A 27,601-nucleotide genomic window follows, 5' to 3' on the forward strand; every position below is an offset into this window, starting at 1 on the left:
GCAGAAGCAACTTGCACCTTCAGCAGCGCATTTGGCCCAGGAATTGGTAATGAACGTACAGTGCAGCAGTGATTCAGGAAAATTTGCAAAGGAGACAAGAGCCTTGAAAATGAGGAGCATAGTGGTCAGCCATCAGGAATGACAATGACCAAGTGAGAACCACCATCAAAGCTGATCCTCTTACAGCTATGTAGGAAGTTGCTAAAGAACTCAACAGTCCATTCTACAGCTGTTTGGCATTTCAAGCAAATTGGAAAGGTGAAAAAGTTTGAGAAGTGGTTGCCTCATGAGCTGACTGAAAGTCAAAGAGATTGTTGTTTTGAAGTGTCATCTACTTTTATTCTATGCAGCAACAACAATGAACCATTTCTCAATTGGATTGTGACGTGCAATGAAAAGTAGATTTTATATGACAGCCAGCAATGACCAGGTCAGTGGTTGGACCAAGAAGAAGCTCCAAAGCCAAACTTGCATAGTCATGGTCACTGTTTGGTGGTCTGCTGCCCGTTTGATTGACTACAGCTTTCTGAACCCTAGTGAAACCATGACACTTGAGAAGTATTCTCACCAAATGGATGATATATGCCAAAAGCTGCAACGCCTGCAGCCAGCATTGGTCAACAGAAAGGGTGCAGTTCTTCTCCACTACAACACCTGACTGCATGTCAGAGAACCAGTGCTTCAAAAGTTGAATGAATTGTCCTACAAAGTTTTGCCTACTCCACCATATATTCACCTGCTCTCTCGCCAACTGACTTCAAGCATCTCTGCAACTTTTTGCAGGGGAAGTGTTTTCCAGGAGTTCACTGAATCTCAAAGCATGGAGTTTTACACTACAGAAATAAACAAACAATATATTTCTCATTGGCAAAAATGTGTTGATGGTAATGGTTCCCATTTTGATTAATGGAGATGTGTTTGAGCCTAGTTATAAATGATTTTAATATTCATGGTCTGAAACCGCAATTACGTTTGCACCAACTAATAGTTTAGGCTGCCTAATGTGATTGTGAATTCTTTTTGAAACATTTTCAGATTTATTACTGAAAGCTCAACTTCAGGGTTTTTTTCAGAAGCTCCATAGAACATACTAATTGAGTTTGAATAATTTGAGTTATAGAATAAGATTAATGTTGAGTTAGTAGAAGCATTTCATTTCTTTGGAACTTACGGTCTAAAGTTTGGGAACATCGATTGATATGAATGCTTTTGTTTACAGTATTTATATTTTATTGGTTACCATTGCATAATACGTCAGGTAGATGCCTAATCATCAAACGCCACATGTGAAAATTTCAGGAGATATGGTTATAACCAACTATACCATCCCAAGACATTTTAGTGATTTAAAAAGTTTAGAAACTAAAGAAACATGTAGTAGGCTTTTAAACTGAGTTACTGCCAGTGGAGAATGTTTAAACAGTGGCTGTCCACTCTTAGAATTGCTGAACTGATTTATTCATCACAGGAACCAGTACTACTACTGCATTTTTAATTGCTCTAATGTAAGATTTTTTTCCCTTTATTTTCTTTTGATACAGTATTTACAGTCCATGGACTTGTGCCATTTTCCATTTGGCATTTTATTATTTGGCCTGGGGCCATGGTGTACTATGATGTTACTCATGGGCTCCAGAGTGATTAGCCTTGGTCAGAGTACTTTGTTCCATTGCTTTTCATGCTCACTTCAGATTGTAAAAGTTTTCCTGAGAAGTCAACATTTCTATAACTGGATTCCTAAACTTCACTCTTCTGATTTCTGACTATTACACCAACAAAAATATCTACAAGTTATTTCTGCAGAACCTGTTTTAAGTAAGTAGCTCATTAACTGCAAACTTTTTTAAATAGTAAATTGAGCATTCAGCATCTTTTGAGAAAAGATTTTAGTGTGTGAAATTAAACCTTCTAAATCACACTTGCGAAAGTTTGAAAGAAATGTCTTAAGGTGGGAATGTTGCCAGTTATAATGCATTATTAATTTCAGGAGAGCACAAGTGTTAGCCACTTACTTTAATGTTTCCTTTTTTTGGATATTCTGAGTTGGTGACTATAGCAATTGATGTATTAAAAGTCAAATGTATTTTACGTTTAATTGATGATAAATGTCAAGTATATTTCTTTACTGTAGGGATTCTTAGAATCTTTGAATATTGCTAATATCCATTGTGAGATTTCAGTTTTTCACACAGAGATAACTGTTAATATTGTATTATAGTTCTAATAGATTTTTTAGAAATTTATAGATACTTTTCTGTGCATAGATTCTTTACCATCTGAGCCATCAGGGAAGAAGCCCTCTAACATAGTTAATATAAAATATAATATTTATATTCTGCTTTTTTCACCTAAAGTTATATGATCAACATTTTACTCTAAAGTTCTCGACAAACATCTTTTTTGTTGACAGCTTAATAAACTATTATGTTGATAGAAACTGTGATTGTTTTATTTTTCTTTCATTCTCAAATGTTAAGAGTTTTTTCTGTTTTGTTTTTTTTTCCTCTTATAAGCATATTTGTCCATTTTTGAGTCCCAGAAGTGGAATTACCAGACTTAAATATGTGATTTTTAAAGTGTGTGATGAATATCATTCTTTTATTCCCCAGAATGTTCTGATTTTTAATTATGTAATACATATGTAAAATTATGACGTGCTTAAGGAAAATCTCATTTTCACTTTAGTTCTTTTCTTTTTTTACTTTCCACTAGTCTGTTTTTTGACTGAAAAGTTCTTTTGCAAGGAATAATACTGGTTAAGTTTTAGATGAATAGAGATTTTAAGAGAGAGTGAAAAATATCTGTTAGTTGTATATCTTCTCCTTCCTATAAAACTGTTAAAGTTTTAGATACAGGGTGTATGTGGATGGTTTTTTAATGGATTTTAATTTCCATAAAAGCAGAGGGTCTTACTTTTTACTTTTATCCTTAGTATTAATATTTAGCATCGGACTAGCACATAATAGATGTCCAATCAGTATTTGTTGAATAAATGAGTGAATAATTATAATTTTCATGAAAAAAATATTACATGGTCAATTTCAGATATTTGAAGAATGTTTGCAAAAGAGTATCTAATCCTTCTTCTGTACCAAGGTATAATATAGGCCATTATTACCCTCATGTAGCATTCTTCATATTTTTCGTGTTTTATAAAGCGGCTGATTTCTTTAGTGAATTATAGCCATATTGTTAGTGAATGTAACACTTTTGGAATACAGATGCCTATAATAGTGCTAAGCCTGTCCACTCTGGAAGGATATACAGTAATCCTTTATATTTAATGCAGAGCATGTTGCTTTCTTGATCTATCACTAAAAATTCTTAACTTTATTAAGGTAAACAAAACAGTGCTTTTAAAGAATATTTATATTAATACATTATTGTTTTAGTAAGTCATTGCATATACATCATAGCAGTCATCACTGGTAAATGATATTCTTAATGAAATATATGCAGGTTAGTTCTATCGCTTATGTAATTCATATGTGTATCTTAACACCCTCCCCTTCCCCCTGTTTTATCTTATGTAGTTTAGGTTATCCCTTATTTATAAATAATCTATCTGTATGCTTCTGATATTACCTTTGGATTGCAGCTTTCAGAATTTGGGCCTTTGGTTTAGAATAAACCAAAAGCCCGTTAAAAATAGGACTCTACTCTGGTGTGAACCCACTTTTGTAAAGTGAACTGCAACAGAGCATCAATACTAACTGTATAGCCCCAAACCCATTTGCAATCTTTAATCCAGGTTAAATATAGAGATAGTTGGTGGTCAGATTGAATGTCTGCCAAATGTCATTAAATAAACATTCCTCAGTTATGGGCTTCCCTGATAGTTCAGTTGGTAAAGAATCTGGCTGCAATGCAGGAGACCCTGGTTCAATTCCTGGGTTGGGAAGATCCCCTGGAGAAGGGAAAGGCTACCCACTCAAGTATTCTGGCCTGGAGAATTCCATAGACTATTTAGTCCATGGAGTCACAAAGAGTCAGACACAACTGAGCGACTTTCACAGTTATCCATGTTTTGAAAACTAGCAGACTTCTTTATTATATGAATAATCAAAAGGTTGTTTACTAATTACATATTCAAATGTTGCTGCTGTATTTTTCATTTGATGCTTTTTTCAAGATGAGACTAGAACATGAGAATGTGAATTGATTTCCTAGGATGAGCTCATGAGCATTATTCTTCTGTTGTAGAGATTGAATTAAATAGTTTAATTGACCATATTTACATTTCATTCTTCTTGTATACTCAGGATAATTAGAAGGAATTTGATTTTCTGCTTTTTAAAACAGTACTTTATTCTGTATTTTTTATTTCTTACACAAAGGATTGAGGGTTTCTATGATGCTTTGCACATTGCTTTATTTTGGAATAGATAGTACAACCTGTGGACACTGTATTAACTCCATGTTGGTTCTTGGCAGGGCTTTGGAATTTGGTTTCTTTTGATTTTGCTTCTTGTTGTCTAGACAGAAGAGGGTTTTCTATCACTTCCAAGATCCTAGTCTTCCCTGCCAACTTCTCTTGTGCATTTTTATAGTTTTAAGTAATAACAATTGAATGGGGAAACACATTTAAGAGAGTCGATTACTTTTAACTAGGAAATACTCTGTGCCAAAATCACAATTATAGCTTTAACATTATTAGCTATTGTAGAAGTTCAGCTCTTTCATTCCACTTTTCTTTTTCTACTGTACTTTTCTCAGGGTTCTATAGGGGAAGAAATGAGTGGAAGGATCAATAATTTCCATTCTCAGCTCTGATCCCAGTTAACATTGATGAAATTGAACATTTTTCTGTTCAGTTTGTAGAGAACTCTTAATTTGAATTTCTGATAGGTGTCTTCTTATAAATAATGTTGAGGTTGTCCTAGAAGGATATGCCACACTTGTATATATAGTTGATCAGTACTCAGTATAATAAGTACGGCTCATTTTGTTGCGTTTCACTTTATTGCAATTCACGGATACTGTATTTTTTCAAATTGAAGGTTTGTGGCATGACCAGCAAGTCTACTGGAGCCATTTTTCTAACAGCATTTTGTCTTACTTTATGTCACTATTACATTTTGGTACTTATTGCTGCATTTCAGACTTTTTCATCATTATTATATTTTTAGGGTGAGCTTTGATCAATGACATTTGATGCTACTATTGTATCAAATAATTATTTTAGGGTCCACAAAATGCCCCCATATAAGATGATGAACTTAGCTGATAATTGTTATGTGTGTTCTGACTACTTTAATGGACTAGCCGTTCCCCTGTCTGCTTCCCCTCCTTTGGCTTCTTTATTCTCTGAGACACAACAGTATTAAATTTATGCCAGTTAATAACCTACAGTGGCCTCTGAGTGTTTAAGTGAAAGGAAGAGTCACATCTCTCACTTTCAGTCAAAAGCTAGAAATGATTAAGAGTGAGGACGGCATGTCAAAACCCAAGATAAGCCACTAAAAAAGCTAGGGCCCATTTGCTGTATGATGCAGGGAGCTCAACCCAGTGCTCTGTGACAACCTACGGGGTGGGATGGGGTGGGAGGTGGGAAGGAGGTTCAAGAGGTAGGGGACATGTATACCTGTGGCTGATTTGTATACATGTATGGCAGAAACCAATAGAACATTGTAAAGCAATTATCCTCCAATTAAAAATAATTTTGTTTTTAAAGCTAAAGCTCTTGTGCTAGACAGTTAGCCAAGTTGTGAATGCAAAGGAAAAGTTCTTGAGGTGGGGGTTAAGTGCTACTCCAAGGAACACATGAATGATACAGAAAGTTTGCGTGATCTGGATAGACAAACCAGCTATAGGATTCCCTTAAGCCAAAGCTTAATCGAGAGCAAGGCCCTAATTCTCTTCAGTTCTGTTAAGGGTGGGATAGGTGAGGATGCTGCAGAAGAAAAGTTTGAAGCTAGCAGTTGATTCATGATGTTTAAGGGAAGAAACCATCTCAACATAAAAGTATAAGATGAAACAGCAAATGCTGATGTAGATGATGCAACACGTTATCCAAAAGATCTCGCTAAGAAAATTTAATGAAGGTGGCTACCTAAACAATGAAACAGGTTTTTCTTTGTAGACAAAACAGCCTTATGTTGGAAGATGTCATCTAAGACTAATAGCTGGAGAGGAAATGTCAGTGCCTGGTTTTAAAGTTTTAAAGGACAGGCTAACTCTCTTGTTAGTGGCTAATGCAGCTAGTGACTTTAAGTTGAAGCCAGTGCTCATTTACTATTCTAAAAATCCTAGGACCCTTAACAATGATGCTAAATCTTCTCTGCCTGTGCTCTATAAATGAACAGCAAAGCCCGGATGACAATACATCTGTTTACAACATGGATTTCTCAATATTTTAAGCCCACTATTGAGAACTAAAACTCAGGGGAAAAAAAGATTCCTTTCAAAATGTTACTGCTCATTGACAATGCACCTGTTCATCCAAGAGCTGTGATGGAGATAAACAACAAGATCTATATTGTTTCCATGCCTGCTAACAACATCCATTCTGCAACCCAAGATTCAAGGTGTTATTTTGACTTTCAAGTGTTATTTAAAAAATTCATTTTGTAAGGGTATAGCTTTTATAGATAGTGATCCCTTTGATGAATCTGGGCAAAGTTAATTGAAACTCGTGTAAAAAAGATTCACCATTCTAGATGTGGGTATGCCATTAAAAACATTCATGATTCACAGAAAGAGGTCAAAATACCACCGTTCCCATCATCAAAATACCACAGGAGTTTGGAAGAAGTTGATTCCAACCCTGTGGATGACTTTGAGCTTTTCAAGACTTCAGTGGAGGAAGTAACTGCAGATATGGCAGAAATAGCAAGAAAACTGGAATTCTAAATGGAGCCTTAAGATGTGACTGAATTGCTGCAATCTCATGATAAAACTTGAATGAATGAGGAATTGCTTCTTCTGAATGAGCAAAAAAAAATGGTTCCTTAAGAGGGAATTGACCCCTAGTGAAGATGCTCTGAAGATTGTTGAAATGACAACAAAGAATTTAGAACATTACCTAAATTTAGTTGATAAAGCAGTGGCAGGGTTTGAGAAGATTGACTGCAGTTTTGAAATTCTACTGTAGTTAAAAATGTAAACAAACATTGCATACTACAGAGAATTTGTTTATGAAAGGAAGAGTCGATTGATGTGACACACTTCACTGTTGTCTTAAGAAATTGCCATAGCAACCCCAGCCTTCAGCAACCACCACCCTGGTCAGTCAGCAGTCATCAGCATCAAGGCAGGACTCTCCCAACAGTAAAAGATTTTGACTCATGGAGTGCTCAGATGATGATTAACCTTTTTTAGCAATAAAGTATTTTGTAGTTAAGGTATGTACATTTTTTAAGGCATAATACTATTGCACTCTCAGTGGACTACAGTATAGTGTACACATAACTTTCATATGCACTGGGAAACAAAAAAATCTGTGTAACTCATTGTATTGCTATGTTCACTTTATTGAGGTGGTCTTGAACCAAACCTATGTTATCTCTGAAGAATGCCTATAAATACTTGATGTGTTGTGCTTAGTCGCTCAGTTGTGGCCGACTCTTTGCAACCCCATAAACTGTAGCCCACCAGGCTCCTCTGTCTATAGCAATTCTCCAGGCAATAATTCTGGAGTGGGTTGCCATGCCTCCTCCAGGTGAAGTGAAGTGAAAGTCACTCAGTCATGTCAGACTTTGCAACCCCATGGACTATATGTATATATATACTTCTGCTGCTGCTAAGTCGCTTCAGTCGTGTCTGACTCTGTGCAACCCCATAGACTGCAGCCCACCAGGCTCCCCCGTCCCTGGGATTCTCCAGGCAAGAACGCTGGAGTGGGTTGCCATTTCCTTCTCCAATGCATGAAAGTCAAAAGTGAAAGTGAAGTCTCTCAGTCGTGCCTGGCTCTTAGCGACCCCATGGACTGCAGCCTACCAGGCTCCTCCATCCATGGGATTTTCCAGGCAAGTGTACTGGAGTGGGTTGCCATTGCCTTCTCCATGATATATATATAGTCCCTGAAATTCTCCAGGCCAGAATATTGGAGTGGGTAGCCTTTCTCTTCTCCAGAGGATCTTCCCAACCCAGGGATCAAACCCAGGTCTCCTGCATTGTGAACTGATTCTTTACCAGCTGAGCCACCAGGGAAGCCCAAGAATACTGGAGTGGGTAGCCTATCCCTTCTCCAGTGAATCTTCCCATCCCAGGAATTGAACCGGGGATCTTCCCAATCCAGGGATCAAACCCAGGTCTCCCTTATTGCATGTGGATTCTTTACCAGCTGAGCCCCCAGGGAAGACCAAATACTTGGTGAGTGTTTGCTAAAAACAGTTTTTCATTTACTGTAAAGGAAATCATTGGTAGGGTTAATGTGGTTCTTTTGTGGTACCACTTTTTCACTTCACCCTATACAGATATGGAGCAATTACACACTCATCTGATCTTGCCCTTTTAGTTCATCGCTCCCAACTGTCTTAAAAGCCATTAGCATAACGACTTATTGATAATCTCTAAAATGAAGTCTTAAGCTCTTTAGCTTATTCGTAACCTGACTTGTGCCTTCTTCACTTTCATCTTACATTATTCTATTCAACCATTTTGTATTTTTGCACACTGTCCTTTACCTGAAAAATTTCTGACCTCTGTTACTAAAGATCTTGTAATTTGATTCCTAATACACACATGCAAATCTTACACATATATGCCTGTGGTTCTTTTGTCTTATTCACCTTTATATCCGCTCTGTTTGGCAAATAGTACCAACTAAATTTTATTGAATAACTGAATATTTTGTGAAGCGTTTTGGCTCATAGTGTTTCTTATTTTTCAGAAATATTTATTTTGCCTTTTTATATAAAAATACATGTAAATATATTTGGTAACAGCTTTATTGAGATATACTTCATGTATGAATCATTTGCTTATTTAAAGGGTACAGTTAGTGTGGTGTGCTCAGAGCAGGGAGCCTGAAGAAATGGCTCACTGTTTACAACACACCCAACAGGAATCTGGGTTCATTGTGACAGGAGACACAAAATGTGTGACCTTTCCATGAACAAGTACCCAACACATGTTCCCCTGCACCTCCATGTGGCTTTGGGGCAGGACCAGTGAGACAGGGCTCAACTTTGGAAGAAAAAGTACAGTATTTAGTGGGGAAGCTTGCTACCTAGAGTTTGTCCAGTCCACACGTGGGTGGGCCATGATTAATCTTATAAAGTCTTTGAACCTCTCTTTTCAAGGAGAAATAAAGAAAAAGAGATTCCAACTATATGCCATTCTGGAAAAGGCAAAACTGTGGAGACAATAAAAAGATCAGTGGTTGTCAGGAGTTTGTGGAGAGATGAATATACACGGTACAGAAGTTTTTATGAGCAGTGAAAATACTTTGAATGGCTTTATAACGGTGGATACATGTCATTATGTGTGTGTGCTAAATTGCTTCAGTTGTCCGACTCTTTGCGACCCCATGGACTATAGCCCACCAGGCTCCTCTGTCCATGAATTCTTCAGGTAGAATACTGGAGTGGGTTGTCATGGTCTTCTCCAGGGGATCTTCCTGACCCAGGGATCAAACCCATGTCTCTTCAGTCTCCTGCCTTGGCAGCTGGGTCCTTTACCACTAGCACAACCTAGGAAGCCCATATGTCATTATGCTTTTGTCTAAATACATAGAATGTGCAATGCTGTTCTCCTCATAAAAGTGAACTCTGAGTGAACGGAGGACCTTGGTGATTATGAAGTGTCAATGCTGTTTATCCTTGGTTTAAAAAGAAAGAAAAAAAAAAAGTACCATTTTTGATAATGGTTATGCCTGTGAGGGAGGGGGTATATGGGGAATTTCTGTACCTTGTCAATTTTGTTGTAAACCTAAAATTGCTTAAAAAAAAAAAAGTATCCCCCACCGAAATTACACTCACTGTAGACATTTTTGGCAGAACTTTCATTTTACTTTAATATATGTATAGGTATTATATATGTGTATGTGTTTGTTTGATTGTGGTGTAAAATGTATATTTTAGATCTGAAAAGTTTGCAGGCCACTGTAGTTATTTATTTTGGCAAATAAAAACAAATTAACCTCAAAAAAAGGGTCTAGTATATGCAAAGAGTTGTACAGCCATAATTACATTAATTTTAGAACATTTTCATCATCCCAGAAGGAAACTGTACACTTTTCCCATCATCTCCCAACCTGTCCATTCCCTCAGCCTTAGGCAAGCACTTACCAATTTTATGTCTCTAGATTTGCTGTTTCTAGACATTTCATGTAAATTAGATCATAAAATATGTGGTTCTTTGTGGCTGACTTCTTTCATTTAACATAAAATTTTCAAGGTTCATCCGTGTTGTGTCATATATCACTGCTTCATTCCTTCTTACTGCCAAATAACATTCTATTGCCTGAATATAACACATTTGATTATCCATTCCTTAGTTGATAGACATTAGGATTCTGTTTACATTTTGGCTCTCATGAATAAAGCTGCTAATTACATTCAAACATTCATGAACAAATTTTTGTTTGAATACCTGTTTCCTTTTTTTTTTTTACTTAATTTAATTGGTGGATGATTACTTTATAATATGATTGTTTTTGCCATACATCAACATGTATATATGTGTCCTCCCCATCCTGAATCCCCCACCCACCTCTCTCTCCACCCTATCCCTCTGGGTTGTCCCAGAGCACTGGCTTTGGGTGCCTTGCTTCATGAATTGAGCTCTCACTGGTCATCTGTTTTGCATATTGTAGCGTACATGTTTGTTTCAATGCTATTCTCTCAAATCACCCCACCCTCACCTTCTCCCGCTGAGTCCAAAAGTCTGTTCTTAAACATCTGTGTCTTTTTTGCTGCCCTGCATGTAAGATCGTTGGTACCATCTTTATAAATTCCATATGTATGTGTTAATATACAGTATTTATATTTCTCTGTTTGACTTACTTCACTGTATAATAGGCTTCAGGTTCATCACCTCATTAGAACTCACTCAAGGGAGAAGGCAATGGCACCCCACTCCAGTACTCTTGCCTGGAAAATCCAATGGACGGAGGAGCCTGGTAGGCTGCAGTCCATGGGGTCCCTAAGATTCAGACATGACTGAGCGACTTCACTTTCACTGTTCACAATGAGTGATAGAAGCATCAAGGGGTGGAGGGGGCGATGAAGAGGAAAAGTTAAAATTTTACCTCCTTCTCCTGCCTCTGTAACTCAGCTTGCTCCTTGCAAAGTCTAGTTCACATAGGTCTCAGAAAGTGGGAACTCTCAATAGTAGGAACTGGAGCTTATCCTGCTGCAGTTCTTTGCAACTGTCCCAGCCCCTGCAAACCCACAAACCCACTTAATCATGCCTGTCCATGTATAAAGACTCTGTAACCCCTTTGTTCGGGGCTCAGAGCTTGGAGTGTTAACGCCTCTGTGCCTGCTGGCATAATAAACCTGAGTTCTTCAAAAAAAAAAAAAAAAAAAGAACTCACTCAAACGTGTTCCTTTTCATAGCTGAGTAATATTCCATTGTTTATATATATCACAACTTCCTTATGCATTCATCTACTGATGGACATCTAGGTTGCTTCCCTGTTCTAGCTATTGTAAATAGTGCTGCAGTGAACATTGGGGTACATTCGTCTCTTTCAATTCTGGTTTCCTTGGGGTGTATGCCCAGCAGTGGGATTGCTGGATCTTGGTTTCAGTTCTTTGGGGTATATATCAAGTAGTGTTGTTGCTAGGTCCTTGGTAACCACTTGTTTAACCTTTTGAAGAGCTGCCAAGCAGTTTTCTGAAGTGGTTGCACCATTTTACATCCTCAACAGCAGTGTATGTTCCTACATTTGTATCTTTTTGAGTGTAGCTATCCTAGTGGGTGTGAAATGGTATCTCATTGTAGTTTTGATTCATATTTTCTTTGTGGCTAGTGATGTTGCAAAGCTTTTCATTTGTATATTGACCATTTGTATGTGTTTTCTTTAGCAAAATGTCTACTCAGGTTTTTTGCCCTTTTTAAAATGTTTTTATTATTGATTTTTTTAATATATGCAGTTGATTTTATTGATTTTGATATTGATCAATTGATATTGATTTTATTAATATATACAATTGAGTTGTATATATACTAGATACAAGCCCTTTATTAGATATCTGCTATCAGGTGGCACAGTGGTAAAGAATCCACCTGCCAATGCAGGTGATACAAGTTTGATCCCTGGTCCAGAAGATCGAGAAGAAATGGCAACCCATTTCTGTCTTCTTGACTGAAAAACTCCATGGATAAAGGAGCCTGGTGGGCTCAGTTCATAGGGTCTCAGAGAGTCAGACACAAGTGAGCACTCACACGTCAGATATATGTGATTTGCAAATATTTTCTCCCATTCAGTGAGATACCTCTTCTTGATAATGTTCTTTGCAGCATAAAAGTTTTTAATTTTGAGAAAATCCATCTCTCTCTTTTTTCTTTTGTTGTGTGTAGTTTTGATACCACGTTTGAGAAAGTATTGCCAAATTGAAGGTCAGGAGGATTTACCATATATTCTATTTTGAGAGTTTATACTTTTAGCATGCACATTTAGGTCTTTGGTTAATTTTTTTTTCCCTCCTGAGTATGTTTAACTCTGCTCCTTTACATGTAACCATGCTGCTGCTGCTAAGTCACTTCAGTCGTGTCCAACTCGGTGTGACCCCATAGACGGCAGCCCACCAGGCTCCCCCGTCCCTGGAATTCTCCAGGCAAGAACACTGCAGTGGGTTGCCATTTCCTTCTCCAGTGCATTAAAGTGAAAAGTGAAAGTGAAGTCACTCAGTTGTGTCTGACTCTTAGGGACCCCATGGACTGCAGCCTACCAGGCTCCTCCGTCCATGGGATATTCCAGGCAAGAGTACTGGAGTGGGGTACCATTGCCTTCTCCGACATGTAACCCATGGGACTATAGAAACTCTAACTGTAGCTTGGAGTTATAACCCTATGTGGAAAAAGATTTGTTGTGGTTTTTTTTAAACTATGGTAAAATGTGCAAAACATGAATTTTACCGTTTTCACCAGTCTAAAGTGTATAATTTGTGGCATTAGGCATATTCCCATTGCTGTGCATCCATCACCACCATTAGTCTTTAGAACTCTCCCTCTTCCTGCACAGAAGCTCTGTACCCATTAGAGAGAGACTCTGTTTCCTCCCTCACTATTAAGTATGATGTTGGACTTGTTTGTTTGTTTGTTTGTTTTCTTTTAAAGATGTCCTTTACTAAGTTCCTTTCTATTTCTAGTTTGCTGAGAGGTTTTTTCTTTTTGTTAAATCATGAATGGATGTTGAATACTCTTGAATGCTTTCTCTGCTTCTATGGAAAAGCTCATATGGTTTTTCTTAGTCTGTCAATACAACAGATTACATTGAGGTTTTTTTTCACATTGAATTGTTCCTATATTCCTGGATGAATTCCACTCTGCTGTGATATAGTATCCTTTTTATATATTACTGGATTCTATTTGCTAACATTTTGTTGAGAACTTTTGCATATATCTTCATGGGAGATATTGGTGTGTAATTTTCTTATAATGTTTTTGCCTGGTTTTGGTATTAGGATAATGCTGGTATTATAGTGAGTTGGAAATGTTCTCTACTCACTTATTTGTTGGAAGAAATTATGTAGAATTAGTATTGTTTCTCCCTTGAATGGTCTCTATTGAAACCATTTGGTCCTATTATTTTCTTTATTTGGAAGGATTAGGTTTTATTTAATTTTTCAGTAAGCCTAAGATTATTCAGGTTATCTGTTTTTTATCTTGAGTGAGTTTTGATAGTTTGTGTCTTTTAAAAAATTGGTTGATTTTGCCTTAATTTTCTGATTTAGGGGCATATAGTTGTTTATAGTCTTCCTTATTATCTCTTAACTGTCTGTGGGATCAGTAGTGATATTTTGTCTTTCATTTCTGATACTGGTAATTTATGTCTTCTCTTTTTATCACAATCAGTCTGCCTGGGGGTCTAGCGATTTTATTGAATTTTTTTCCCAGTTACCAGCTTTTTATTTTATTTTTCTGGTTTTGATTTCATTTATTTCTGTACTCATTATTTTCTTTTGCATCTGCATTAGGCTTAATTTGCTCTTCTTCCTTTAGTTTAAGGTGGGAGCTGTGGTTAATGAATTTCTGTCTCTTCTAGTCAGTGTTCAATGCTGTAAATGATCATTAGGCATTGTTTTAGCTGCATCCCTCATATTTGATGTGTTGTACTTTCATTTCCATTAGTTTAAAATTTTTTTTTATTTCCCTTGAAACATCTTTAACTTAATATGGTCTACTTTTAAGTGAAAATGTATCACATGCAAGAATCTTTAAACAGTCTACTTGTGTTGCTCCCCTCCTGGCCTTTGTGCTGTTGTCATATATTTTACTTTGAGTTCAGTTCAGTCGCTCAGCCAAGTCTGACTCTTTGCAACCTCATGGACTGCAGCATGCCAGGCCTACCCCTGTCCATCACCAACTCCTGGAGTTTACTTAAACTCATGTCCGTTGAGTCAGTGATGCCATCCAACCATCTCATCCTCTGTCGTCCCCTTCTCCTCCCGACTTCACTCTTTCCCAGCATCAGGGTCTTTTTAAGTGAGCTCTTCACATTAGGTGGCCAAAGGATTGGAGTTTCAGCTTCAGCATCAGTCCTTCCAGTGAATATTCAGGACTGATTTCCTTTAGGATTGACTGGTTGGATCTCCTTCTCTTCAAGGGACTCTCAAGAGTCTTCTCCAAAACCACAGTTCAAAAGCGTCAATTCTTCAGCACTCAGCTTTCTTTATAGTCCAACATCCATATATGACTACTGGAAAAACCATGGCTTTGACTGGATGGACTTTTGTTGGCAAAGTAATGTCTCTGCTTTTTAATATGCTGTCTAGGTTGGTCATAGCTTTTCTTCTAAGAAGCGAGCGTCATTTAATTTCATTGTGGCAGTCACCATCTGCAGTGATTTTGGAGCCCCCAAAAATAAAGTCTCTCACTGTTTCCCCATCTATTTGCCATGCAGTAATAGGACCAGATGCCATGATCTTCGTTTTCTGAATGTTGAGTTTTAAGCCAACTTTTTCACTCTCCTCTTTCACTTTCATCAAGAGGCTCTTTAGTTCTTTACTTTCTGCCATAAGGGTGGTGTCATCTGCATATCTGAGGTTATTGATATATCTCCTGGCAGTCTTGGTTCCAGCTTGTGCTTCATCCAGTCCAGCATTTCTCATGATGTACTCTGCATATAAGTTAAATAAGCAGGGTGACAATATACAGTCTTAATGTACTCCTTTCCCAATTTGGAACCAATCTGTTGTTCCATGTCCAGTTCTAACTGTTGCTTCTTGAGCTGCGTACAGTTTTCTCTAGAGGCAGGTCAGGTGGTCTGGTATTCCCATCTCTTTCAGAATTTTCCACAGTTTATTGTGATGCACACAGTCAAAGGCTTTGGCGTAGTCAATAAAGCAGAAGTAGATGTTTTTCTGGAACTCTCATGCGTTTTTGATGATCCAGAAGATGTTGGCAATTTGATCTCTGGTTCCTCTGCCTTTTCTAAAACCAGCTTGAACATCTGGAAGTTCACGGTTCATATACTGTTGAAGCCTGGCTTGGAGAATTTTGAGCATTACTTTGCTAGTGTGTGAGATGAGTGCAATTGTGCGGTGGTTTGAGCATTCTTTGGCATTACCTTTCTTTGGTATTGGAATGAAAATTGACCTTTTCCGGTCTTGTAGCTACTGCTGAGTTTTCCAAATTTGCTGGCATATTGAGTGCAGCACTTTCACAGCATCATCGTTTAGGATTTGAAATAGCTCAACTGGAATTCCATCACCTCCACTAGCTTTGTTTGTAGTGATGCTTCCTAAGGCCCACTTGACTTTGCATTCCAGGATGTTTGGCTCTAGGTGAATGATCACACCATTGTGATTATCTGGGTCATGAAGATCTTTTTGGTATTGTTCTTGTGTGTATTCTTGCCACCTCTTCTTAATCTCTTCTTCTGTTAGGTCCATAGCATTTCCTTGTGCTCAGCTGGTAAAGAATCTGCCTGCAATCGGGGAGACCTGTGTTTGATCCCTCGGTTTTGAAGATTCCCTGGAGAAGGGAAAGGGTACCCACTCCAGTATTTTGGCCTAGAGAATTCCATCGACTCTATAGTCCATGGGGTCACAAAGATTCGGACATGACTAAGCGACTTTCACTTCGTTTTGCTTTTCATGGTGTAAACCTATATTACATTGTCATCATTTTTGCTCTAAACAGAATATCCTTTTGAAGAGATTGAAATAGTAGTAATAAAAAATCTCTGTGTTTACACAATGTAGTTACCACTTCAACTCTCTCTAGTCTTTTGTGTAGATTCAGGTTTCTATCTGGTAGCATTTTCTTTCTTCCTGTAGAGCTTACTTGAATATTTACTGTAATGTAGGTGTGCTGGTCAAGAATTCTTTCAGTTTTTGCATTCTCAATTTTTTTTTTTTTGCCGTCCCAAAAAAGTCATTATTTTGTTTTTGTTTTAGAAAGATATTTTTATTGGATAAAGAACTTAGATTGACATTGATACCCTTCCTCTACCCCACATACCCCTAGTTCTTTAGTGCTTTGCTCTACTCTCTTCTTTTTCACATTATCTTTGAAAATAAATCTTCTGTTTCTGTTTTCTTTTTCTGTGCATAGTCTTTTTTCCTCTGGTTGCTTTTTAAGATTTTCTTTTTAACTCTGATTTTAAGCAATTTGATTATCTTGTGCCTTGTTAGTTTTCTTCATGTTTTTTTTATTGCTGATTCTTTGATCTTCTTGTGTATGTGATATCTGTTGCTGCTGCTGCTGCTAAGTCGCTTCAGTCGTGTCCGACTCTGTAGTTTTAATCAAATTTGAAAAAATTTTGGCCATTATTTCTTTAAGGATTTAGTCTGTTTCTTTCCTCCTTCACAGGGAAATAAAAATACACATGTACATTTGTCTGCTTGAGATTCTCCCAAAAGTCAGTGATGCTGTGTTTGGTTTTTATATTCTGTTTTCTTTTACCCTTTGCTTTGTTTTAGAGAGTCTCTATTTCTGTGCCTGTCAGTTCACTAACCTTTTTCCCCATTGAAGTGTCTAATCAGCTATTAATTCCATCCAATTCATTTTTAAAACTATGAACACTGTAGTTTTCTTCTCTAGAAATTTGATTTTTATCCTTTTTTATATTTTTTTTTCCTCTACTTAATGTTTTCAATGTTTTCTTCATTTGAACATATGCAATAGACTTAATGTTATAATGTCCTTGTCTACTAATTCTATCTATGTTATTTCTGAATCAGCTTCAATTTGTTGATGTTTCTCCTTATTATAGATTATAGATTTCCCTGCTTCTTTGCATGCATGATACATTTTGGTTAGTTTCCAGAAATTTTGACTTTTGTTGCAAGCTGAGTATTTTTTATATTCGTGAACATTCTTGAGGTTTATTCTGGGGTGTGATGGTTATTTGGAAGCAGTTTCATCCTTTTGGGGTTTGCCTTTAAATTATCTTAGGTGAGACCAGGCAGTGTTTTGTCTGGGGTTGATTTTTGCCTACTAGTGAGCTCAGATCCTTATCAATAGCCTACCTGATGCTCTGTAAATTATGAGGGTCCACTCTGGTTCTTGGAAGTAATCAGACTTCCTTCTGTTCTCGTTTTTGTGTTTTTCCCTGGCTTCATTGTTTTTTCTCCCAGCATGTATTAATAACTGAATATTTATGGAGACCTTTAGATTTCAGACATTTTCTCTTTATCTACCTCTTTTGTCTCTAGTACCCTGCTATACTTACTTCTTTGGCTTCCTCATACTCCTGGTTTCATCATTTCATCTCAGGGAGACTGTGGACTCTGCCTAGGTTTCCTCTGTACTGCTGCAATCTGTGGGCTTACTCAAGGCAATTAGTTGGGCACGATCATAGGGTTCACTTCATTGTTTCCCTTCTCTCAAGAATCATCTTCCTTCATTGCCTGGTGGCCAGTGTCTTAAGTGTTTGTCAGCTTTTGAAGCTTTTTTCTTTTTCAGACAGAAAGCTGAAGCTTATCTCTTCCTCCTTGGCTGGAAACAAAGAGCCCTGATTTGGCAGTTTTCAAAAGTCCTGTGTTTAATGGTTTATATCTAATCAGGGTGGGGCATAGAATCACTACTTCAGAATCTCATGTCCTCTTTAGAAAGGAATCTCATGTCTTCTTTGCAGTTTTTTATGTAAGTTTTTTCCCCTTTTTTTATGTAATAAGAGTGAACGTCCTTCTGGTTTTGACTCAATAGAAAGATCAAAGCTTTGAGGTGGAATGGAATATGATGCCAAAGATGAAAAAGGTAGAAAATTGAGAAAATGTAACTGAAAATTAGCGGATGTCTGAGAACTCCAGTATAAACCTGAGATAAATTTAAAGATGAATTTAATTGCCTGAGATAGTTTCCCTAGTGTTCAGGCCTGTAGATGGGCAGTAGGGGAGTAGGTAGGAATGTGAAAGTGAAGTCGCTCAGTCGTGTCCGACTCTTTGCGACCCCATGGACTGTAGCCTATCAGGCTCCTCCGTCCATGGGATTTTCCAGGCAAGAGTGCTGGAGTGGATTGCCATTTCCTTCTCCAGGGGATCGTCCCGACCCAGGAATCACACCCCGGTCTCCCGCATTGCAGGCAGATGCTTTACCGTCTGAGCCACCAGGGATGTGAGTTTTAGGGAATTTCAAGTTGTTTGTAATTTTATCATCTATCTGTCTTTGTGGGGGTCCTCAAGACTACCCCAGGCATGATGATTCACTGGAAGGATTCACTAAACTCAGAAGCTATTATATTCTTGCTGTGTCTTGCTAAGTTGCTTCAGTCATGTCCAATCCTTTGCTACCCTGTGGACTGTAGCCCACTGGACTCCTCTGTCCATAGGATTCTCTAAGAAAGAATACTGAAGTGGGTTGCCATGTCCTCCTCCAGGGGATCTTTCCAACCAAGGGATAGAACCCATCTCTTAACGTCTCCTGCAATGGCAAATATGTTCTTTACCAGTAGCGCCACCTGGGAAGCCCCATTATAATCATGGTGATGATTTATTACAGTGAAAAGATACAGATCAAAATGCTCAAGGGTAAAAGTCACTTGAGATGAATTCCAGGATCAACCAGACACAGGCTTCTAGGTGTACTTTCCCAATGGTGTCCACTGGGAGTATACTTACTTCTCCCAGAAACAGTGTGTAACAATATGCATGGAGTGTAATTGACCAGGGAGGCTCAAATGAACCTTAGAATCCAGGGTTTTATTGCAGGTCAGTCATGTAGGTATACAGCACCTGCATGTCTGACTTTCACTACTTAGATTCTAGCCCTTCCCAGAACAAAAACAAGTGTCCATAAATCATATTGTCAGGGTAAACTTAGCCTAGTCAAACTGGTAGAGCATATCACAGGTTTCAGGCATAAAAAACACTCTTAGAGGCACATATTTAAAAAGCTCAGAGAGTATCACCTAGTAGACTGGCCTTTCTTTAAAATGGGCATGGATTGAACACCCGGATTTTCTGAGTAAGCCTCTACTTTGTTTGTATTTCATTAGTTTCTTGTACTATCCTTTGTCTGTTTCAGGATCCCATCTAAGTTACCTCATTGCATTTAGTTATTGTGTCTTTTTTGGCTTCTCTGGGCTATAACAGTGTTTCTGTTCTTTTCTTGACAGTTTTGAGGTATACTGCTTAGGTCTTTTGTAGAATGCCCCTCACCTTGAGTTTGACTGTTTTTTTCATTATGGTTAGGGTTTTGGGAGGAAGACGACAGAAGTGAAGTGCCATATTCATCACAAATTAACAAAAGTATATTAGTTATCTAATATAAAAATCCTGTAGCCCCTCATGAGTACTTGCCCAGAATTTAGGCTGATGGGCTGTCTACATAAAGAATTTATTCTCAGTGACTCTTCTTACTAGTATACAACAATCTTCTTCCCAATAGTTCGCAATCTCTAATGTTGTCTCTAATTTGCACAAACTCAGGTTTTTCCAGAGACAGCATGGAAAGGAAACCAGAAAGTATGACAGTAACTGGTCAAGTCATAAATGAGGGACGAAAATGGATCTGTTTTACTAAATTGAGTCTGGTATGATAACCAGTCAAGTAATCTCAGTATGACTCTGGCATTATGCTCAAATGTTTCTTTTCCTTCTTCAAGATGACTAAAAGCCAGTATTAGGGCCTATAGATGGTTCAGTGTCATTCATTCTCTTCAGTTGCTTGATTCCTACTCATCTTTCCTGCTTGTTTAAAGGTCAGCTCTTCTAGAAAGCCATACTTGACACTCCTGGACCCTCCAGTCCTATTATATGCTCTTTGTGGCATCCCATACAATTTTTTGTATAGTTTTTAAATTAAATACTTCAGTTCAGTGGGCTTCCCTGGTGGCTCAGAGGTTAAAGCGTCTGCCTCCAATGCGGTAGACCCGGGTTCGATCCCTGGGTTGGGAAGATCCCCTGGAGAAGGAAATGGTAACCCACTCCAGTATTCTTGCCTAGAGAATCCCATGGACGGAGGAGCCTGGTGGGCTACAGTCCATGGGGTCGCAAAGAGTCGGACACGACTGAGCGACTTTGCCTTTGTAGCTCAGTTGTGTCTGACTCTTTGTGACCCCATGGACTGCAGCATGCCAGGCCTCCCTCTCCATCACCAACTTGCAGAGTTTACTCAAACTCATGTCCATTGAGTCGGTGATGCCATCCAGTCATCTCATCCTCTGTCATCCCCTTCTTCCACCTTCAATCTTTCCCAGCATCAAGGTCTTTTCAAATGAGTCAGTATAAATACTTATTAATTAAATACTTATTTGTTTAATCTACTTCTCCTTTAAGCCTGTAAGCTCCACCCTGGTGGCTCAGATGGTAGAGAATATGCATGCATACAGGAGACCAGGTTTAATCTCAGGTTTGGGAAGATGCCCTGGGGAAGGGAATGGCTACCCACTCCTATATTCTTGCCTGGAGAATTCCATGGACAAAGGAGCCTGGGGGACTACAGTCCCAAAGAATCAGATATGACTGAGTGACTTTCACTTTCTTATAATGTCTGCTGCTCCTTTCGCCTGTAAGCTCCACAGTCATGGGCCACATCAATCCTGTTCATTTTTTGTATCTCACTCTGTATACTGTACCGGTATTCCTAGAGCCTGGCTAAGCACTCAAAACCTAACAGCCTTTTGCACTAAGATGAATGTATCTGTATGAATGAGTAAATAAATGAATATTTGATATTAAAACCTCAGCTAGGATATCTGTAGGAGTCTGACTTTCTTGTTGACACCTGCAGTACAGGAGACCCCCATCCCTACCAGAAGTTACAAAAGATAGCACCATTAGACAACTTTTACTGTAGGATGGTTAATTATTGCGCAACAGTCTTCCACTTACACATGGTCAGTTCTCTGATACTTGTTTGATCTGTCTCAGTGAATTCAGTATATACCTAGGATAAATGTCTTAATTTCTCTAGGCAGCTTCTTTCTCCAGGATTTTCTTGTGGCATCTTTCAGCTTCATTCTCAAGTTGATCCTGTCCCACTAATATTCATATCCCTGGCTATTACATGTAGCACATTTAGCAGCCAGGGACCAGCTTTGAGTATGAAGGTAAAATCTTTTATTCTTTTTCTAAATATTGCCTATTAAGACTGTGCTGTAAGGATTGTTCCCTAGTATCTCTTTCACTCTTTTTAGGGGTTTTCTCCTTACATCTATTCTCCTCAAACGAAAATATTGGCAGTAATCCTGTTTCCCTAATATCTTGGCTGTCTGGCCAGCATTGGTTATTCTCTGCCATGTAGGAACTTCCTTTCTGGTCTGTGTCTCAGAACAAAGTCAGGATGGCTTGGGAAATTTGCTGACAAGAGTTTGCTCAGCTTTCTGACAGAGAAGGGCCTCTTCCCTCTGGCTTCTATTTAACAAAACTTGGAGCCTTCCTCAGTGATCAGTGCAAAGAAATAGAGAAAAACAATAGAATGGGAAAGACTAGCAATCTCTTCAAGAAAATTAGAGATACCAAGGGAATATTTCAGGCAAAGATGGGCTCAATAAAGGACAGAAATGGTATGGACCTAACAGAAGCAGAAGATATTAAGAAGAGGTGGCAAGAATATGCAGAAAAACTACCTAGGTAATCACGATGGTGTGATCACTCACCTAGAGCCAGACATTCTGGAATGTGAAGTCAAATGGGCCTTAGGAAGCATCACTATGAACAAAGCTAGTGGAGGTGATGAAATTCCGGTTGAACTATTTCAAATTCTAAAAGACGATGCTATGAAAGTACTTCACTCAATATGCCAGCAAATTTGGAAAACTCAGCAGTGGCCACAGGACTGGAAAAGGTCAGTTTTCATTCCAGTCCTAAAGAAAAGCAATGCCAAAAAATGCTCAAACTATTGCACACATCTCACATGCTAGTAAAGTAATGTTCAATTTTCTCTGAGCCAGGCTTCAGTAGTATGTGAACTGTGACCTTCCAGATGTTCAAGCTGGTTTTAGAAAAGGCAGAGGAACCAGAGATCAAATTGCCAGCATTCGCTGGATCATGGAAGAAGCAAGAGAGTTCCAGAAAAACATCTACTTCTGCTTTATTGACTATGCCAAAGCCTTTGTGTGGATTACAATAACTGTTGAAAATTCTGAAAGAGATGGAAATACCAGACCACCTGACCTGCCTCTTGAGAAACTTGTATGCAGGTCAGGAAGCAACAGTTAGAACTGGACATGGAACAACAGACTGGTTCCAAATAGAAAAAGGAGTACATCAAGGCTGTATATTGTCACCCTGCTTATTTAACTTACATGCAGAGTATATCATGAGAAATGCTGGATTGGATGAAGCACAAGCTGGAACCAAGATTGCCAGGAGAAATATCAATAACCTCAGATATGCAGATGACACCACCCTTATGGCAGAAAGTGAAGAAGAACTAAAGAGCCTCTTGATGAAAATGAAAGAGGAGAGTGAAAAAGTTGGCTTAAAGCTCCACATTCAGAAAACTAAGATCATGGCATCTGGTCCTATCACTTCATGGGAAATAGATGGGTAAACAGTAGAAACAGTGTCAGACTTTATTTTGGGGGGCTCCAAAATCACTGCAAATGGTGATTGCAACCATGAAATTAAAAGACGCTTACTCCTTGGAAGGAAAGTTATGACCAACCTAGATAGCACATTGAAAAGCAGAGACATTACTTTGCTAACAAAGGTCGGTCTAGTCAAGGCTACGGTTTTTCCAGTAGTCATGTATGGATGTGAGAGTTGGACTCTAAAGAAAGCTGAGTGCCGAAGAATTGATGCCTTTGAACTGTGGTGTTGGAGAAGACTCTTGAGAGTCCCTTGGACTGCAAGGAGATCCAACCAATCCATCCTAAAGGAGATCAGTCCTGAGTGTTCATTGGAAGGACTGATGTTGAAGCTGAAACTCCAGTACTTTGACAACCTGATGCAAAGAGCTGACTCATTTTAAAAGACTCTGATGGTAGGAAAGATTGAGGACAGGAGGAGAAGGGGCTGACAGAGGATGAGATGGTTAGATGGCATCACCGACTCAATGGACATGGTAAACTCCGGAAGTTTGTGATGGACAGGGAGGCCTGGTGTGCTGCGGTTCATGGGGTCACAAAGGGTTGGACACAACTGAGCATCTGAACTGAACTGAACTGGAGCATCCCTTTAGCCAGTCTTGGCAGGAGAAGATTTTTCTCTACATGTATGCAAACATTTTTATTATCAGGCAACCATCAAAAGAGATCAGAAGAAATGGTCTGAATTTATGACCCAAAAGATCATAAATTTGGACAGATCTGGGCTAGAAAATGTCTTGCAAAACATATGTATGGCCCAACACTTTTACATGTTGGCAACATTTTTGACTACTTCTGACCACATGTGTTGGTTATTTCCAAACTCCCTAAATCTCTCCTATTTTTCCCATCTCACCTCCTACCGTCTATTTCCCTGTTATTTCTACTCCTCTGCCACTTTTTTAAAAAAATATAGCACAAATGAAATGTACATCTGCTCATTTATTTATTCCCATACCAAACATTGAGCATCTATACTGTACAGACACTGTGTTAGGAAGGTCCTAGTGATAGATACATACATAACAAAAGAACCCTTCTGTTTGGTTATTATTCACTCATATCACAGATGCCCAAAGAATAATAATCTCAACAAAACTTTAAAAAAAATCTTTGCTATTTGAAACTTTTCTGGGCCTGTTATATGATTTCTTTTAGTTTGGGGGCATTTGGTCATATATTACATGTGGCTGATTTAAAATTCACTTGAGAAACTTGTGTACATGTGCTTCTTTGGTCCCGGGGCTAGGGGCCCAATCAGTAGAAGTCCCAGTCTTTTCCTACTGTTCCTGTATGTTTCATGTATTTTATCCATATTCTTTTATCTTTTCCCTATTGTGCTATGCCATAGTAAGAATGACAGAGGTTAATAAGTTTCCTTAAATAATCAAAGAATTTTTTTGCTGAATGCAGTTAAATTATTCAAGGAATTTGGTGAATTAGGAAAAATGTAAAATATTTTAATGAGACATGAAGAATTTTCTAAGTGAAACTTTGTCATTTTCATGATGTGAGTTTCATTTTTTTAAAAAAGAATATTGCTGCAATTGGTTTTTTTTTTCTTGTTAAGTTTCCATTTTTTTTTTTTTGGTGAGACTTTTCATTGTTTATTAGACAAAAGTAAGTTGTTTTTTAAAAGCTCATTTTGGAAATGGTTAACCATTTTTAAGTTGAACTAGGGCATAAAGTTTTTTGATCTAAGGGGGACTTATTTACATATTATTTTGTAAGTTTGACTTCAGTATAGCCAGCTCTCTGAGCACAGCTCATAGTAGACCCATTAAAGTGTGATTGTAATGTAAATGGTGTTTTAGAAATTGAACTCAAGTTTTAATATAAGCACTTAACTGATCAAGAAATCTATAGTTTGAAATTTGGTTACAGTATTTGCCTTAAAGTTGATCCTTATTGCCATGGTTTTTGGAATATCTTTTTATTTACTGGCATATTTCCTTTCTTCTTTACCTTAATGTTTTCCTTTATTAATTAGAATTAGAGAGCCATCTGGCTCCCATAACTTTTATGTTTCAATGAGATTCTCAAATGTGATTTACTCAACAACAAAATCACTCAGATTAGTAGCAGTTTGCAATTATTAGCAAAGTTCTGGTGTACAGTTCCTTATATTCTTTCTCATCTACTATTTTTTAGCAGTTCTTTCCTGTGAAACTGTTAGGTATTTCAACCTAGCAACCTTATGCAAAATGGAAACAGGAAAAGGGGAAAAGCTGAGTTAAGAGAGAAAAGAGAAGGAAAAAAACACTGCATGCTCAGCCCTTTCCACCACCCTGTGCAAGGCCTTTCTCCATATTTTTATTTGCCTTATGCTCCACTTGCCTTTTACTTTTCAGAGTCCTTCATGTAGTTGGGTCTTGTATTTTGTCTGAAATTCGTATTTTTAATCAGTGGGGTTGGGAGACAGAGAGAGGCTGTATATGGTTTATGGTACTCTAGTGGAACTGGAACTTAGACTTGTCTTTCAAGAAACCTCAAAAGAACATTCATTTATTTGTTTATTTATTTGAATTTTTTTATTGGGGTATAGTTGCTTTACTCAGTCCTGTCCGACTCTTTGTGACCCCATGGACCATACAGTCCATGGAATTCTCTAGGCCAGAATACTGGAGTGGGTAGCCTTTCTCTTCTCCAGGGGATCTTTCCAACTCAGGGATCAAACCCAGGTCTCCTGCATTACACGTGGATTCTTTACCAGATGAGCCACAAGGGAAGCCTCCACAATGTTGGTTAGTTTTTGCTCTACAGCAAAGCAAATCAGTTATACATATATCCAGTCTTTTTTAGATTTTCTTCCCATTTAGGTCACCAGAGATCATTGAGTAGAGTTCCCTGTGATATACAATAGGTTCTCATACACAGTAATGTATATATGTCAATCCCAGACTCCCAGTTTGCACCAGCCCCCTTCTTCCTTTGAAAACCATAGGTTTGTTTTCTACATCTGTGACTCTATTTTTGCTTGTAAATAGGTTCATCTGTACCATTTTTCTAGATTCCATATATGAACGATATTATACAGTATTTGTTTTTCTCTTTCTGACTTACTTCATTCTGTACATCAGCCTCTAGGTCCATCTACATCTCTGCAAATGGCACTATTTCTTTCCTTTTTATGGCTGAGTAATATTTCATTGTACATATGTACCACATCTTTTCTATCCGTCCTTCTTTCAGTGGTCATTTAGGTTCCTTCCATGTCCTGTTCATTGTAATAATGCTGCAATGAACATCAGGGTGCATACATCCTTTCAAATGAACAGTTTTCTCCAAATATATGTCTAGGAATGGGATTGCTGGGTCAGATGGTAGCTCTATGAATATTTTTAGTTTTTTGCTGTTTTCCATAGTGGTTGTACCAATTTACACTTCCACCAACAGTGTAAGATGGTTATCTTTTCTTCACATCCTCTCCAGCATTTATCCTTTGTAGATTTTTTGATGATGGCCATTTTGACTAGTGTGAAGTGATATCTCATTGTAGTTTTGATTTGCATTTCTATAATAATTAGTGATGTTGAACCTCTTTTCATGTGTTTGTTGGCCATCTGTCTTCTTTGGTGAAATGTCTATTTCGGTCTTCCACCCATTTTTGGATTGGGTCTTTGTTTTTTTTTAATACTGAACTGCATGAATTGTGTATTTTGGAGATTAATCCCTTATCAGTTGCTTCGTTGCAGATATTTTCTCCCGTTCTGACAGTTGTCAGTTGTCTTTTCATTTTATTTTAGAATTACTTTTAAAGCAGGAAGAAAAGTATATTGTCTTTTCACCATATAAAGCTAATGGCTTTCACTTATTTTTACTTTGATGTAAGAATACTTTTTAAACACTGCTTCCTAAATTTGATTTGTCTTCATTAAAGAAGCATCTGGAACTTTTTTTTTTTTTTTTTAATCTTGGAAGTTGGTTTTCTAAGCTTATCTTTCTGCATTATGTAGTATCCCTAGTTATTTGGTATATTTATGATTTCTTATCAAATTAAATGTATCTTAAATACTTGAATTGTCAAGAAACTGGTGTGTGACCCAGCAGAGAATTTGGAACAGGTGCCAACCCACTTGCTAGTGCCTGGCTTCTTGTCCTTATGTCGGGACTTGTTAGTGTGCAAGAACAAAGTGAAAAGCACTCTTTGTTGCCATATATTCTATAAAAATTAATACTTTCAAAAGAATTTTTGTTCCTGGCAGTGTAATACTCGGCACATAGCAAATAAGAGAATCTTGACTCACAGGTATATAAGGACACTGTCAGCCCCACATAAGGACACTGTCAGCCCCTCTGGAGCTACTGAATTCCTCTTTCGTAGTCATTTTTCTTATTGCTTAATTTTTATTTTGTCCTCTTGGAAGTTGTCTGTAAAAGTTTTTTTGTTTTGTTTTGTTTTAACCTGATCATCAAGTCTTCTGGCTTCTGTAGGTGTGCAGTTTGAACTGAGTTTTTGTTTGTGCAGTTTGAATTGAGTTTTTGTTTTTTGGGTTTTTTTGGCTTTGT

At 37.9% G+C, this 27,601-nt stretch overlaps 1 protein-coding gene and 1 non-coding gene across 11 annotated transcripts in view; both read left to right on the forward strand.

Annotated features, from left to right (window-relative positions):
* SPATA5 (spermatogenesis associated 5) overlaps nucleotides 1-27,601 on the forward strand; it is a 350,490-nt gene that overhangs the window by 42,014 nt on the left and 280,875 nt on the right. The window lies entirely within an intron of this gene.
* LOC112580015 lies at nucleotides 8,947-9,075 on the forward strand. Its single transcript, XR_003104381.2, has one exon. It is a non-coding gene; the product is annotated as a small nucleolar RNA SNORA11 (small nucleolar RNA).

Source organism: Bubalus bubalis, chromosome 17 (assembly GCF_019923935.1).
Source record: "Bubalus bubalis isolate 160015118507 breed Murrah chromosome 17, NDDB_SH_1, whole genome shotgun sequence".
NCBI lineage: Eukaryota > Metazoa > Chordata > Mammalia > Artiodactyla > Bovidae > Bubalus > Bubalus bubalis.